Source organism: Ostrinia nubilalis, chromosome 6 (genome assembly GCF_963855985.1).
Source record: "Ostrinia nubilalis chromosome 6, ilOstNubi1.1, whole genome shotgun sequence".
Taxonomy (NCBI): Eukaryota; Metazoa; Arthropoda; class Insecta; order Lepidoptera; family Crambidae; genus Ostrinia; species Ostrinia nubilalis.
The window spans coordinates 9,308,930-9,315,572 of NC_087093.1; positions in this window are offsets into that span (position 1 = coordinate 9,308,930).

Below are 6,643 nucleotides of genomic sequence, written 5' to 3' on the forward strand. Positions count from 1 at the left end.
AATTACCTGTAATTTTACTTTTTTGGGACCTCCACTCGCATAGCTCTCGCGGGAAATAGCGTTTAGATAATATTGGGTCAGGTAACTTTATGGGTTCAAATTATACTAAAATCAAACACCAAGCATATAACTGAGAAATCTTTCATTTGTTGTTGTAGCTATTAACAAATTGTAGATATTTTTATGAAATTACAGTAATCTTATAAAGAAGTAAGATGATTGATGATTATAGATAATAATTTATCGATATTATATAGAATTTATAAATAGTAAGTTGGTATAGCTTAAGTTTATAACTAGAAAAGGTACTTAGACTGATATGTATAGATTACACGATAAACTTAAGAAGCTTCTCGTGGTAGGTAGGTATTCCTACCTAGGTAAGTCAGTAGAAATCTAGTAGGGGCGAGAGCAAAGAGTTGTCCTTTTCAATCCAAGAATAGGTACTTACTTATGGCTAGAATTTATGATATTGTTCAGCTCTGAAGTTATTTCTATTTATTACTTTCTATTATGTTTTTCAATGCATTATTAGTTAGGTACTTAAATACTTGTGTAGAACTTGTAGGAATGTTTTTACGTATTTAAAATTAGCAAATATCCCAGTGTTTTGATCTTTATAAATATTTTTGTTCATTACTTTCATGGGCATTTTTTATAACACTTCACCTCTCGCCGTTGAACACCTTTATTTCATTGTCCAATGCACTACACCAGGGGTCGGCAACCAGCCACACGTGGATATTTTTGATAAAAAGATGCGGCTCTTCCGTTTGGATAGTACCTAAATTAGCAATTTAATTCATCAAAACCCCTAAAAATTGCCATAAAAACTGGAGCGTAAGCCACGGCGCTTGAAGGCAATTTTCAGTGGCTCTTCAAAAACTGGAAAACGAAATTGTTAACAATGGAAGAGCCATTTCAAAAGGTTGCCAACCCCTGCCCTTCGTGCGCACGTTTACGTTTATTTACACCTTATTTTTATAGCGTAATATAAACTATATTTTTTCAGTCCACTTCAGGACTTGTGCCTCTTGCCCTGACAATAACAATCCTACTATTTACAAATACCTATCAAATCACATTTTTGGGCCATTAGTAGGTATGTATCTTTACTATCTTCTAATCTAAGCTATTAATATTTTCATTTTCAAGATAGGTAGGTATTTCTTCCAAAAGCACCATTCAGAAACTTTTGACATGTCTTGTGCAACTTGAATAAAAAACTTACAGAGAGAGAGTAGGTAGAATTTTCTGTTCCGTGGTAAGTACAAATTTATAAAACTCAAAGACAAGATTTTGCCCTAAGAATTTCGTGCGAATTTTCGATGTTTTCAGCGGTTAATTTCCAAAATTTTCATCATCTCTTTTTGAAAATTGCTTAATTGATCACACCCAGTTTCAGCTGGAAAAATGACACTTCACTTTTCCTGGATGGAAGTAATTTCCTTGTGCAAGTAATCTGTCCGAGCTAAGTAAGTAATATCATTAATAAAAAGGGGTTATGCCAAGAAAACCAAGAGTAAAAGTTACCGTAAAGGGCTCTTAATATTATATCTCTTTGTTTTGGGCGGTACTTTTATGGCGCGATGACAGCGAGAAAAGCATTTGGCAGTTATGAAAAGAAGGCAACGTAAAACGGTAACTGGAGAGCAATATAAAATGTAATTTTTCATTTTTTCATTAGGATTCACTGAGCCCTTTTGGTCGAATTTCCTATGAGTAACTTATGTTTAAAAATCCTACATCCTATTATTCCTGGAGCACTTAACAATGAATTATGTTAGCTAAAGTACCTATTTAAATGTACCTATCCAAACGTCTCGCAAGAATTTGAATACTTTTGTATGCGTGTCGGTTCAAAAAAATCGGTAATTTAGTAAATATACACTCGTCGTCAAATAAATCGCACCTCGCGCGACAAGCACTTTCAAACGTATGCATCCCCACTTCCCACCAATATTGGCACTATTTAAAAGCCTAGTTCTAAACTTGATTTCACTATGGGAAAGGTTTTTACCATAAAAATGTGTCTTTAGAAGGATCCAGAGTCACTTCTTGAAAAAATAGGTAGTTACGCTTGAGCCAACTTTTATGGGTATAAAACTGTTAAGTTGAGATTAATCGCTATCCATCTGTTAAAGAGGACACATGAGATCATTATTTGGTTTTATAACCATAAAAAATGGTCTAATTGATCCCAGAGGTGAGCCCAAAGTGAGGTATTTTTTCAAGTCACATTTATGGTATATGTTAATCATTGATTAATAAATTGAATGTGTTTTTCTTTAACGATATTTATTGGGCTTTCAAATAACACCAATATTGTTGGGGCACCATGATTATGTCAGAAGAAAATCATTAAAGTCCGCGTCGCGGAAGGTGCGATTTATTTGATGTTGAGTATAGTTAATTTAGTAGCGATTTGAATTCTTATATACACTCAGCGGCACGGAATTTGGCCCAAGCCTAAACACCCAGATATAAGGCCAAATAGGTGTTATATTGGCTCTGTGCACGATTACAGCGCCAACTAGCGTCCACAACTTTGTGGGCTCTGTCACATTGACATTTAGGTCGTATAGTTGTGAAAAAATATCGAAATGAAAACATAACAAATATTTTCAACTAATAAATTGTTGTGATACCACGATTTGGGTGGAAAAAAGGTTTTGAAATCATTTTGGTCATTCAAATCAAATGAGGTAAGTCCAAAAAGTGTGTTTAATTTTGATTGTGTCAGGGTTTGTTTACTTCATTTATAATTGTAGTTTTACAGTAAAACAAAAAGAAAAAGCTACTTTAACGGTTTCATTATATAACAGTAAATATATTTAAATGTTAATGTATCGCTAGTAATAAATTAAATATCGTTTTCAGATCGAAATGAGTATTGTTTTGAAGACCGGGTTTGTGAGTTTTACAATATCAAATTCCAACCACAAACCGTATTTTAAGGAAAGTTGTTGGTATTGGCTGGACAAGTCCGAGATGTAGAAGAATTAAGAACAAAACAAGGGCAGAGTTCAATAATTCACGCTCTCATCATAAGGCAAACATCTGTGCACAACAACTACTGTGACTCATTTTTGTACTACCACGTTGTATAGTCTAGTTATTTCCAAATTGTAAACGGCTATTAAACGAGCCCTATCGAAATACAGTCCACTCTTTTATTTAAGTTCCCAGTGGGACCCTTTTCATGCGATTAGTTAATGATATTAAAATGTATTATGTAGAATCGCTTTGCCATTGACAGATAAATCTGATGACAGAGCTTACATTATTTCTATTTTTGACCACCATGAGCGCTGCGATCGATTATGTTACCCCCACCTAGTACTTCGCACCCAGCCAATACCTAAGTTTCGTGTGACATGTTAACAGAACATTTGCTTTTGTTAATTTAAGAGGCTAGATTAATAAAAAAATGCGTCTGTTTAACTTTTTTGACCTCTAGAAACGCATTTCGTTGTTGAAGCGTAAAGAGTACGGGTAAGTTTAAATTCGATATTAAATGTTGTAAGGGTTTGGCGTTTTGTTTTTTGTTTTTAAATTAATCTTAGGGTTATTCTCGTTTCCATAATTTGAGAATAATGCCCATTACTCCAGCTCAAGTTGCTCAAATAGTGTTGCTTAGATGTCAAGGGCGTATGCAGCGGGAGATGGCTGAAACTTTCAATTTATGGCGTACAAACTTAAGATACACGTTAAAAAGGCATGACCAGACCGCCTTTTACACAAGAAGACCAAGAAATGGCGAATTAAGGTGTATGCCAGCGCGCGATGACCCGATTATAGTGCTTGCAATATCAAGAAATCGGGTTCTCACTAGGTTTGAGATACGCCAGCGTTTACAAACAGCAAGCCCAGTGAATGTCAGTGAGCACACAATAAGAAGAAGGATGGAGGATCATAACCTACATACTCAAAGACCAGCTTGAGGACCAGAACTTCTCCGATACCTTCGCGAAGTGGGACTTACGTTTTCTAGAGAACATGCAAATTGGACGTTAGACTAATGGAGTAAACTCTTTATGAAAACTGTCTGTTTGTGTAGTAACTCTTCTCCGCACCTTCTCTATACACTTCCACGGCCGTCTGGAGCTCTTAAGGTGACTCTGCAATCATCGATCCATAGAATTTTACTCCATTAGCCTTGCGTCCAATTTGCATGTTCTCTAGAAAACGTAAGTCGCACTTCGCGAAGGTATTGGAGAAGTTCTGGTCCTCGAGCTGGTCTTTGAGTATGCAGGTTATGATCCTCCATCCTTCTTCTTATTGTGTGCTTACTGACAGTCACTGGGCTTGCTGTTTGTAAATGCTGGCGTATCTCAAACATAGTGAGAACCCGATTTCATGATATTGCAAGCACGATAATCGGGTCATCGCGCGCTGGCATACACCTTAATTCGCCACTTCTTGGTCTTCTTGTGTAAAAGGCTGTCTGGTCATGCCTTTTTAACGTGTATCTTAAGTTTGTACGCCATAAATTGAAAGTTTCAGCCATCTCCCGCTGCATACGCCCTTGACTTCTAAGCAACACTATTTGAGCAACTTGAGCTGGAGTAATGGGCAATATTCTCAAATTATGGAAACGAGAATAACCCTAAGATTAATTTAAAAATAAAAAACAAAACACCAAACCCTTACAACATTTAATATCGAATTTAAACTTACCCGTACCTACTCTTTACGCTCCAACAACGAAATGCGTTTCTAGAGTCAAAAAAGTCAAACAGACGCATTTTTTTATGAATCTAGCCTCTTATATTAATAAAAACAAATGTTCTATTAACATGTCACACGAAACTTAGGTATACAACACCTATTTGGCCTTATATCTGGTTGTTTAGGCTTGGGCCAAATTCCGTGCCGCTGAGTGTATTTCTTACTTAATTCGTATTCATTTTGGTACTAATTTATATTAAAAGCATTGCCTAAAGATAGATAAATTAAATATTTACAATACTTACAGAGCATGGTAGTCTACATATGTAATTCATCTAACTATCTATACTTACAGCTAGGTACTTATTTAATAATTTGCTATTAATAGACCGGTTTAAGATGGACAAAAACTCACTAAAAAGTTTGAAACCTAACAATGGTTGAATTGATCCCAAGTAGTCTGTCGTCAATAGAAGAGCTGATTGTGTTTTTTAATAATTAAAAAAAAACTGACTGAGTAGTAACTATAGGTAATTATGCAAATAATAAAGCAAGTATAAGGGTTTTTGTGGGCACTTGATGTAGGATATGTGGACCTTAAATTAAGTGCTTAAATCTAAAAATATATTGAATAAATAAATCACTATTTTGTGGATCTCCCAAGGAGCAATTTCGTTATTATTTTGGCGATTTCAAAAAGATCTAGGCACAATAATGGCGATATTAAACAAGCTTCTATTTTATTTAATAATTTTATAAAGGGGCGAAGATTTATTACATGTTTTTTTATAAATAAATACTTTCAATGTTTAACATAGACAATAATTTTTAGATTTCTTCTAAAACTTAATTAACAATTTAGGTTTTAAAATTACATATTCTTAATGTAAATCATTGTTGTTAGAGTTGCTTACATTAATTCAACATTTATTATCTTGCATTAAAATATCATTTTTTGCTGTGTTAATTACAAACGACTATAACCTATGATATGTATTTGTTATGAAACAAAACTATAAAATATGACTCTCAAAACTCTCAACACTAGGAGCATGTTTCGTTAAAGCACTGCAATCACTGCTCAGTGTTGTCACTGGTGGGCGTGGAGCACTGACTGACCAGTGCTACTACCTATATCGGTTCGAAACATACCCTAGATTCAAGTCAGTTTAATTAAACGTTTACTTAACTATTAGAGTTCAACCGATTAGAGGCTTGCAAATAATTATATGCTTGAGTATAAATTGAGTTTTATGTATGGGTAATGTCATAATATGGACTTTTTGTTGATTTTTGGAAACGTTTGGATATAGGCGACAGATTTAGGACAGTAACTGTGCCATTTTATGCAGTAAGTAGGTACATAGTTGATCAAGTAAAGATGCTGTTATTTCCGTCTCAAACAAATAGATTTTTCGTAAAGTACCTACGAATCACATAAAGATGTGGCAGCGCTGCGCTAACTGTGAAATACTAAATCTTTCAATTATGTCTTAGGTCTATACCGAGTAGGGTGAAATTGCTTAACAATTAACAACTTCCAGACAAGTAAACATTCGTATAGCAAATAATACAAATCAATACTTGTAACAAAGATAAAATTTTCAAAAGTACAATGTTTTCCTTTGTTTTTGTCTACCTATTTTTATCTTATTTTATTTGGAGGTTTAGAAACAACTCAATCCGATTACTTTTTCCGTAGAAGCCTTATGTAAGTACAAAGAATCTAAAATTAATTAGAAGCCTGTATAAATTCGCTTCCGCGTAAGTATGGCAGTGTTTTTCAACCTTTTTCATTACACGACAAGTATGAAAAAATATTCTGCGACCCCCCGACCGCTCGCTTTTTTTCATGCATTTTATAATGTTACAACGATGTTGTTGTAGGTAAATCTTTCTTTATAACTTTACTGTTTTTTTACAGAGGTAGTTTTTTACGACCTCTCGCGACCCCCCATAGAGGCTTGGCGAC